The 10,196-nt window shown below is 42.6% G+C and overlaps 1 long non-coding RNA gene across 2 annotated transcripts; it reads right to left on the bottom strand.

Annotated features, from left to right (window-relative positions):
* Window positions 1-414: 414 nt before the first annotated feature.
* LOC137090162 (uncharacterized) lies at window positions 415-5,056 on the bottom strand. Of its 2 annotated transcripts, XR_010907826.1 has the most exons (3): window positions 3,887-5,056; window positions 2,247-2,336; window positions 415-2,118 (listed from the first exon to the last, which is right to left on the bottom strand). It is a non-coding gene; the product is annotated as an uncharacterized lncRNA (long non-coding RNA). The 2 variants fall into 2 exon arrangements; XR_010907825.1 differs by having other exon boundaries at window positions 415-2,336.
* Window positions 5,057-10,196: the final 5,140 nt, after the last annotated feature.

Here is a 10,196-nt window from a genome sequence, read left to right as displayed (position 1 = left end):
TTTTTAAAGTGTCATTATAGTGAGACAGAGGGTACCTGGCTGTTGTTGATAGGAGCATAAGAAGGGAATGCATCATGATAAATGTCTCAAGTGCAAACGGATTTGAAATGCTTTCTTGCTACACAATACTTAAACAGCTCCACTAATGTGGCACACAAGAGAAAGAGAGAGCACCAGAAAAAGGCGTTATTTAGAAAAACTAGTGAAAATTCCATGGGTTATTTAGTGTTTTTTTTTTTTCTCTTCTTTTTTTCCCCAAGGCTGAAATTAGCCCTGTGGGTGGGAGAGATAATCATAAAGAGGAAAACACCTGCACGGATACAGGTGTATGAAAGCTATTAGCACAGAGAGAGGAAACAGGGGGAAGGCAGAGTAAACTCACTCAAGCCATGACAAATACATAACAATGTTCGGGACTGTTTATAGAAAGTTTATTTAGGGCTTCATATTGTCACTGGATACAACATTTCCCATGACTTAATAATATAGGCACATTCAGGTAAGTGTTAATTTTGTGTGAAATACAGTTACACTGGAAAAAAAATGTTGAATGTGCATCACTAATAAAATAATGACATTGCAATCATGACAATAAATAATATACCATGAGTATGAAAGTAGTTCATTTATATTTCAACCCTGTGATATTCATAATATTAGTAATACAACACTAGTTTACATAATAATATGATATAAGTAATAGGTTTCGTTTCTGGGGCTGGGGACTTTCCATGAGCATTTCTAATAAGCCTCTAGTTATTTTCACAAGCTGTGGCTAATATGACTAAAACAGAGTAGCAGCCAATTTGCATTTTGCCTCTATGTCTTCCAGGCCTTCGTTCAGCAGAGAATGAAAGAAGCAAGCTATACATTTCAAATCAAGTGTTTCTTAACAGTTCTGTATGTCAATTAAATATTAACCCACACAATATTATTCACAAATAATAATAAACAAGTATATATAAATTTGCCTTTAGATTTTAAAAACCAGCAGCCTTACATTCATCTTAAATCCATGAAGTTATATTAAAGCTGTTTGGTTAAATATTATACAAACAACATATTCCTCCAATAAGATCTGAGATATAGATATGACTGCTTTAACGAACACTGACCATCTTTAAATGGCATGGGCCTCATTTGCTTTCACCAGCACAAGCTAACTCAGACATTTGAGCGCATCATTAAAAAGTAATTAGTGGTTTGGAAAAGAACATTATGTGTATGTGTCTATCTAGAAGAAAAAAGATATTCAATAAGAAACAGTGCTACAATCAGAACGAACCAGCTGATGCTATGAGCCCAGCAGACACGATGTAATCTGCTATGCTGTTTCTACTTAGCTGTGTTTTGTAATTAGACTTGAAGCCCCTCCCCATTCATAGCAAAGCCTGTTTAGATTCCGTGGACATTTTGCCTCCCACCGCTGTCAGCTGAATGGCGAAAACTGTACGACTAATGCCATCTCAAAATCAATCTGTGTGAACACCCCATGCAGTCGGGGGCTCCCGCTGGTGCTCAGGACTAACAATAAAGAGCAGTAAATGCATTCCTATCAGCCAGGCAAGTAGGCATGTGTACACTTAAACACTCCCCGAAGAGAGCAAAAATAAACGCCGTTCCCCGTGAACCTCCCCTCGCACGCACACTCAGAGAAAAAACAAACAAACAAATTGTGCGAAATGCAAAATGCCGCTCGTCAGATAGCATATAAAGTGGCGATTTGCCAATGAAGGTGGAGACACTACACTGACAGCAAAAAGCTGTCTGTCTCCTGTTGCAGAAATCAAACAAATCACAGTGAAAATGATTAGTTGTCTAGTTGCTACATGAACGGCCATGGTGCAAAGCCAGAAGGTTTTTGGGACCAGTGGAGGTTATCTCCCCGAAGACAGTCGACAATGACTCTCCTCAACTACGCGTATTCTTAAGCAATAACAACGAGAGCCGTATTATCCACCCAAGAATACCCGTCACCGAAGAGAGCCTTAGAAAAAGGGGGCTTCGCCTGACTTTCAGCCATCCACAGTGGCATAGGCCAAAGCAGAGTTTTCTCTCTAGGGGAATTGATTGAAGATGCCCTTTACCACAAGCCAAGGCCCCCGTCAAAGGTTGCATCTGCAGACAGAAATGAACACACTTTGCATTTGTAGCAGGAGAGGGAGGGTATTGCATGTAAAAAATGCTTCCCTTCCTGGGTTTAACTAGTTATGTGGAGAGACAGATGGTGAGGGGGATCATCTTACCTGGGAGAGGGCGCTCACAGACCTCACGACCTGTCCTCGGTCCAGCCTGGCCTCTGGGGGCGGAAGCACTCTCAAACATCCTGGCCAAATCTGGGAATGATGTTAAAAAGGGAGGAATTAAACAAAAGTTGATATGTGCACAGGCTTGATATATTCTCCACCATAGGTTTAATGTCGCTATTGCCCACCACATTAACAGTCAAACCTTCGAAGTCTCACATGCTCATCACACACATTCAGGGAGGGAGCAAGAGAGAGAGAGAGAAAGAGGAGTCATACAGAAAATCCATTAGCAGCGGGAAGCAAATTACAGATCGTTTGGGGAAAAAAGGGAATGCAATGATGGCTGTCAGAAACGGGGAACAATGACTGTTATTATGGCTTTCATTTTCTGAGGGGTGCAGCAGCTACCAAATGGAAGTGGGAAAAGATGGACATCACAACGTGTATTTTTCCAGCTTTGTGGAATTCATTCATACACACTTCTGACTCACGTGGAACAACAAAATAACATGAACAAAGAGAAAAATCCGAAGATTCTTTAAGTCGGGTATCACCGAGGATGTAAATGCGAGAAATATGTGTTTACGACAGCTTTCATCAAACATTTCTCACAGGCCGTCGGTAAAAAAGCATTTAATTGCAAATGTTACGAAAATGAACACTGAACAACGGTGATTCACCATGACACTTGGAGTGTCACAACACGACACAACACGACATAATACATTCAAAACCGTGGCGTGTACATGGACCGTGGCTATCTTAACATGCTCGAAACACTCAGACACACCCATCCACTGATGCTTGCAACATTCTGCTCGGAATTCACACCAAACAAGACACGTAGTAGAGAAACAACACATTGGAGACATTGTGACAGCAGCACAACCACTGGTTCAGCACAACGAGCTTGTCAAAAAAAACAAACTCTCTTCTTATCTTGTTTGGACAGCCCTGTCAACGCTAAAAGACCACCCTCCCGTGCCCCCAAAGCATGCGTACAGCCAGGTTCCCATGGTACAACATCTTCCTCTGGCCAGTCACAATTAAATAGCAAAAATTCAGTCTTCGGTCTCGTCTCCAGAAGCGTTTTCCTGCAGCAGGTGCACGGACGAGGTGTCAGAGTGACTGTCCCAATCCTTTTGTGACTTTTCCCTCCATTTTGGGGCTTTTGAGAACAACAAAACAACGAAACATGACGTGAGCTGGACAAAGAGAGGACAAACGAAAGAAAAGAGAAGACAAAACGTGGACAGAGGGGGACAAAAAGCTTTTCTTTTTTTCTCTCGTGAAGCTCCTCTTCATTCCACTCACACATCATTACAGAGGCTCACTGACACAGGGCTCCTGCTGCCTGCCAGTGATTGCCATTTAATTGAAGCAGGAATCCCATGAATATGTTAATACGGCAAACACAGTTGACAAATCCAGCAGAAAAATATCCACCGCCCCGATAGTAGCGCGATTACACAAATCTGCAGCACAGTGACAATCAGCTCACACAATACCCATGGCAACAAATCTTTCTTTCCCCCATGATATTGTGACGAGTCACAAAAGGAACAAAAGGCAAAGTAGTGGCAGAAAAAGAAAAAAAAAAACAGGCACAAATCCTTACTCCACTGAAGCAGGCTTACCCTAGAGATCTCTACAGAGCGACACCCGCTGAGCACAAAGCCGCCCATTCGTCCGCTTGCCCTGAGCCGGCAGTGACGGGGAAGGCTGAGGCTGAGGCTGCCGTGCCTCCGTTCCTTCAGGTTGTTGTGCCGCGGATCCGTCGTCACCGTAAGACCATGTGCCTAAACGTGCAGGGTCCCCCGAGGGAGTTGAATCCCTCCCTGCCTGAGGACATGCTTGCCACCTCGCCGGAGAAGAGGAGAGAGCTCTGCCAGTTGTTGCGCACAGCAAACTAAGTCACAGGAGGATGAGAGGAGCGAAGGAGTTACAGAGAGAGTGGGAGGGAAAGCAAGAGTGGGAGAGAGAGGGACAGACTGAGAGTGAGTGAGTATGTAGCTGTAAGGATAAGATACTGAGAGAGGGAGAGAGAGGGAGGAACACCTAAAATACCCAACCACAGCGCTCAATAAGGAAAGATCCGTCTATCTTTCGATCTAAGGAGGGATGGACATGGAGAAAGAGAAACCGAGAGAGAGAGAGAGAGAGAGAGAGAGAGAGAGAGAGAGAGAGAGAGAGAGAGAGAGAGAGAGAGAGAGAAAGAGAGAGAAAGAGAGAGAGGGTCTAATTAGATCTGAGCTCCATCGCAGTAAGCAAAGGCAGTGAGCCATGAATCTCAGGCATCTAATGGTGGATTAATTGAGGGAGATCTGATGCGCACTCCTCTCGCTCTAGTCTTCATGACATCTTATTGGACTGTGGCTCGGTCCTCTGGGACTGCCGTTACAACAGTTCAGGAAGCTTCATTTCCACCAACACCGGCACTGCCATCTGTATGCACGGCTTCACGGCTTCTCACAAACCCTTCGTTTCACTACGAGAGTCATCCGCTTTTGAGAGAGACGTGAAGCACAAATGAGAAGGATGTCATTTTAAACATATTTAGGTTTTTGTGAACATATATCCTGCGACTTTCAATGTTTTACTTGATATTTTTTTAATGAAACACATATTAGAAACTGAAACACCTTGAAAATGTTCTATAGTCTACATAATTTTCCATACATTGTAATTTAGTCATGACTGTTTTATCAGCTAAATAATATAACATATTTTTATGTAATTTATACATTATGTCAGTAATTTGCTTATTTAATCTTATAATTTTTGTTTAATGGTGTAGTTTAGGCCACACCACCACCACACATATTAAAATGTTATTAAATCTTGTGCAATATTTGTGTTTCTTAGTCTGACTTCAAATAAGACACACACACACACACACACACACACACACACACATATATATATATATCACTTCATTAAAAAAACATATTTCAGATAATTGTTTGATAAATAATGAAGCACATCCTGCCTTTAGCTTAGACAAAGGCAACAAAGTGATTGACCCCATTTTGCAACTACATACTGCCCTCTGTTGGTTTGTCCAGCTGTCGTGCACATATTTCAAAACCACTCCTTTAGGCTGATATTATTAGCCATAGTTACCAGTATGCTCAGAATATGTGGTTTCTTTGGCTACTTGACAGGCAAACCATATTCAAATCTGGTAATTTAGTGCTATTACGACATATTGACATTTTTTTATATCATGGGGAAATATTGTCAATAAAGAATACTAAAGTCACTATTGAAGAATACATATATTTATGATTTATTTAATATATATTTTTAATTAGTATATTATTTATTTACCATAGTTGGACCCACTTTATATTAGGTGGCCTTAACTGCTATGTACTAAATGAATCATTTGATAAAATGCACTTATTGTGTAGGCTACATACATGCTTTTACATTGTACTTGCATTTTTCAAAATACCTGCATGTAATTACATCTGTAATCAATTTCTTTACATTTATAATTACACTGTTGACACTTCCCTTACAACTAACCCTATACTACGCCTGTTCCTAACTTTACGTACCCCACCTCAATAAGCAAGCATGTTTGATATGTACAATATGAACAACACACATTTTTGATGTAAGTATAAGGCCATCTAATATAAAGTAATACCTTATATTTGTATTCATTGTATTAAATTCTTGAGCCAATGGTGCAATCAACAATTATAAATAATCATATCAACTGTGAAAATCCCTAAGAAACATTACATGAATCTGAAATAAAAGTTCTTAATGCAAAAGTTGCATTCAGACAAACACATCAGCACCTCAGATTTACAGTTATTCAGCAAATATGCACTATAACAATGCTGCTTTGTTTCACACTTCTGTGAAATATCTCTATCAAATACACCTCTATTATCAATAATCACTCTTTTTCATGTAGGCTAATCGGTGGCGAGTTGAATTAAAGGATAAGTATCTGTCAATGAAGCATAAAGCCGGCTACTCACAACCTTTACGCTCTTACAACAGTACGCACCCAGCCATAAATCTCAGCTGAATGTGTTGTAAGTCAGCTGGTTTGCAAACAGGCCTCTCCTGAGTGCTTCTGGTCATGGCGAGCGTTTCTGCATTTATTCTGTTATTCACTCGCTCTTTTTTAAGGAAACGTAAATCTTTTGAATCAATAGTGTGACACACTGAATATTTACGCCTCGCTCCTTTCAGAGGTGGGATTTGGCATGGTATCTTCAACCGAAAATATACATTGTATCAGTATCTATTTTTAAAAACGACTTTTTCCAACTTCAGCGTTTATCGTGCTGCAAGAGAAATGGATTGCCTGGAAATTGTACCTATTCACAGTTACAGCACTCTCCTCCAATAGAGCATTTTTGCGCATACTGGACTAAAAGTAGACAACCGATTAAATGTAAATGGAATCAACAGTTTAATAATATGCAGTACAGTATAAAGGTTCCCCAAGACGGCTGAACCTGCCAGTGGCCTGAGATGCAAACATACACCCACGCACCAGCGGATCACGGGATTGGCCCATCCTGTCAGATTAGAAGCAATCAGGGAAGCGCTGTCTTTCACTCTATCCCTCCCCCTCACAAATATGCTAATTAGCTACTCTGCCATGCAAATTATTTGCAAGTTATGAGTGCTCCGAGTGGCATCTGTTAAGACCGGTCTGCTCCGAGCATGTGCACAAGTCATTCTGGGTTGATATAGTTAAAGGAATAGTTCTCCCAAAAATGAAAATTTGATGTTTATCTGCTTACCCCCAGGGCATCCAAGATGCAGGTGTGTTTGTTTCTTCAGTAGAACACAAATGAAGATTTTTAACTCCAACCGTTGCTCGTTTAATACATGTCAATGTGGTGTATTTCTATGAGAGCCACTATGAGAGTAAAAATCAAATAGACATACGAATCCATATTAATAATAATAATAATAATGCATTCGATTTATATAGCGCTTTTCAAGGCACTCAAAGCGCTTTACATAGAAGGGGGAATCTCCTCAGCCACCACCAATGTGCAGCATCCACCTGGATGATGCGACGGCAGCCAGATTGCGCCAGAACGCTCACCACACATCAGCTGATTGGTGGAGAGGAGACCGAGTGGTGAAGCCAATCAGGATATGGGGATTATTAGGAGGCCATGATGGACAGAAGCCAATGGGCAAATTTGGCCAGGATGCCGGGGTAACACCCCTACTCTTTTTTCCGAAAGACATCCTGGGATTTTTAATGACCACAGAGAGTCAGGACCTCGGTTTAACGTCTAATCCGAAAGACGGTGCTCTTTGTCAGTATAGTGAAGTAGTGAAGTAGTGAAATATATTAAACCATGTGTCTCGTGGCGACACATTGATGTCTCAAGACACAAAACGATCGGTTTCTGCAAGAAAACCGAACCTTAATTGTGTAATTTTTTTCACCTCATAGCAGACAAATTTCATCTAGTATTCCCAATTCCATTACTTCGGTCAAGTAAGGTCTAAAACCCAGCACGATTATAGCCATATATTTATATAGATGCCTCATTCGACCCGACCGATCCGTGTTCCGTGCAGGTACTTATGCGGAATCTCTCTCTCTCTCTCTCTCTCTCTCTCTCTCTCTCTCTCTCTCTCTCTCTCTCTCTCTATATATATATATATATATATATATATATATATATATATATATATATATATATATACATATATATACAGGTCCTTCTCAAAAAATTAGCGTGTTGTGATAAAGTTAATTATTTTCCATAATGTAATGATAAAAATTAAACTTTAATATATTTTAGATTCATTGCACACCAACTGAAATATTTCAGGTCTTTTATTGTTTTAATACTGATAATTTTGGCATACAGCTCATGAAAACCCCAAATTCTCAAAAAAAAATTTTTTTTTTTTTTTTTTTTTTTTTTTTTTTTGCGTTTTTCATCTGACCAATAAAAGAAAAGTGTTTTTAATACAAAAAAAGTCAACCTTCAAATAATTATGTTCAGTTATGCACTCAATACTTGGTCAGGAATCCTTTTGCAGAAATGACTGCTTCAATGTGACGTGGCATGGAGGCAATCAGCCTGTGGCACTGCTGAGGTGTTATGGAGGCCCAGGATGCTTCGATAGCGGCCTTAAGCTCATCCAGAGTGTTGGGTCTTGCGTCTCTCAACTTTCTCTTCACAATATCCCACAGATTCTCTATGGGGTTCAGGTCAGGAGAGTTGGCAGGCCAATTAAGCACAGTAATACCATGGTCAGTAAACCATTTACCAGTGGTTTTGGCACTGTGAGCAGGTGCCAGGTCGTGCTGAAAAACGAAATCTTCATCTTTATAAAGCTTTTCAGCAGATGGAAGCATGAAGTGCTCCAAAATCTCATGATAGCTAGCTGCATTGACCCTGCCCTTGATAAAACACAGTGGACCAACACCAGCAGCTGACATGGAACCCCAGACCATCACTGACTGTGGGTACTTGACACTGGACTTCAGGCATTTTGGCATTTCCTCACGCCGCTCCAGGGCAAGCACGTTCTGGTCCGTACGGACAGCACTGCGGTTGTAGCGTACATCAACAAACAGAGTGGTCTACGCTCCCGTCGGGCACCCTCTGGCACCCGCATCCAGACCTCTGGAAACTCCATGTCTGGTTCCTGGACGGGACACGGAGGTTCTAGGTGGCCTGCCATGGACTGTGGTAGACACCATCACTTCCGCTAGAGCTCCCTCTAAGAGGCACCTCTATGCGTTGAAGTGGAACCTGTTCGTCAACTGGTGCTCTTTTCACCGAGAAGACCCCTGAAGATGTTCGGTCGGGGCCGTGCTTTCCTTTCTACAGGATGGGTTGGAGAGAAGGCTGTCTCCCTCCACCCTCAAGGTGTATGTGGCCGCAATCGCTGCCCATCACAAACTAGTAGAAGGTAAGTCTTTGGGGAAGCACGACCTGATCGTCAGGTTCCTGTGGGGCGCAAGGAGATTAAATCCGCCTCGCCCCCCTCTCTATACCTTCTTGGGACCTGTCTCTGGTATTCAGTGCACTTCAGAGACCTCCCTTTGAGCCTTTGCAGTCAGTGGAGTTAAAAATTCTGTTTCTAAAGACAGTACTCCTGACGGCATTGGCCTCTATCAAGATGGTAGGGGACTTGCAGGCATTTTCAGTTGACTAATCGTGCCTGGAATTCGGGCCGGACTACTCTCATGTAATCCTGAGACTCCGGCCTGGATACGTGCCCGAGGTTCCCACCACTCCCTTCCGGGACCAGGTGGTGAGCCTGCAAGTGCTGCCTTTTGGAGGAGGCAGACCCAGCCCTGGCTTTTCTCTGTCCTGTCCAAGCACTTCGGACTTATGTGGACAGAACGCAAAGCTTTAGGACCTCAGAGCAGCTCTTCATCTGTTACGGAGGACAGCAGAAGGGAAAGGCTGTCTCCAAGCAGAGGATGGCCCACTGGATAGTGGATGCCATTGTCTTGGCGTATGAGTCCCAAGACATGCCCTGCCCGCTCGGGATTAGAGCACACTACACCAGGGGTGTAACCTCTTCCTGGGCGCTGGCTCGTGGCGCCTCGCTGACAGATATTTGTAGAGCTGCGGGCTGGGCGACACCCAACACGTTCGCTAGATTTTATAGCCTACGTGTAGAACTGGTATCTTCCCGTGTACTCACTTCGCATAGTCGGTAGCACCAAAGTGCCCGTTCTAGTGTCGGCTTGCTGTGCCACTCCCTTCCTCTGGAATGGATATGTGCGCTTATATGCTCCAGTCGAGTTCCCCAGAATGGCGAACCCGTCGAGTGCTACGCTACCCGCGGCAGTCAGACGTGGCGGAGCGTCTGACGCCAGGTCTAACACTTGTATGCATTGTGGAACTTGTGTTAGGCTTGGTTCCATATGTAGTGGGGAATATGTTATATGTTCATTGGCCGTTTTCTATATCTCGAAGCTGT

This window comes from Pseudorasbora parva, chromosome 9 (assembly GCF_024679245.1).
Source record: "Pseudorasbora parva isolate DD20220531a chromosome 9, ASM2467924v1, whole genome shotgun sequence".
NCBI classification, from domain to species: Eukaryota; Metazoa; Chordata; class Actinopteri; order Cypriniformes; family Gobionidae; genus Pseudorasbora; species Pseudorasbora parva.
Note: the sequence above shows the minus strand (reverse complement) of the source record. Positions and strands in the feature narration are given on the sequence as shown.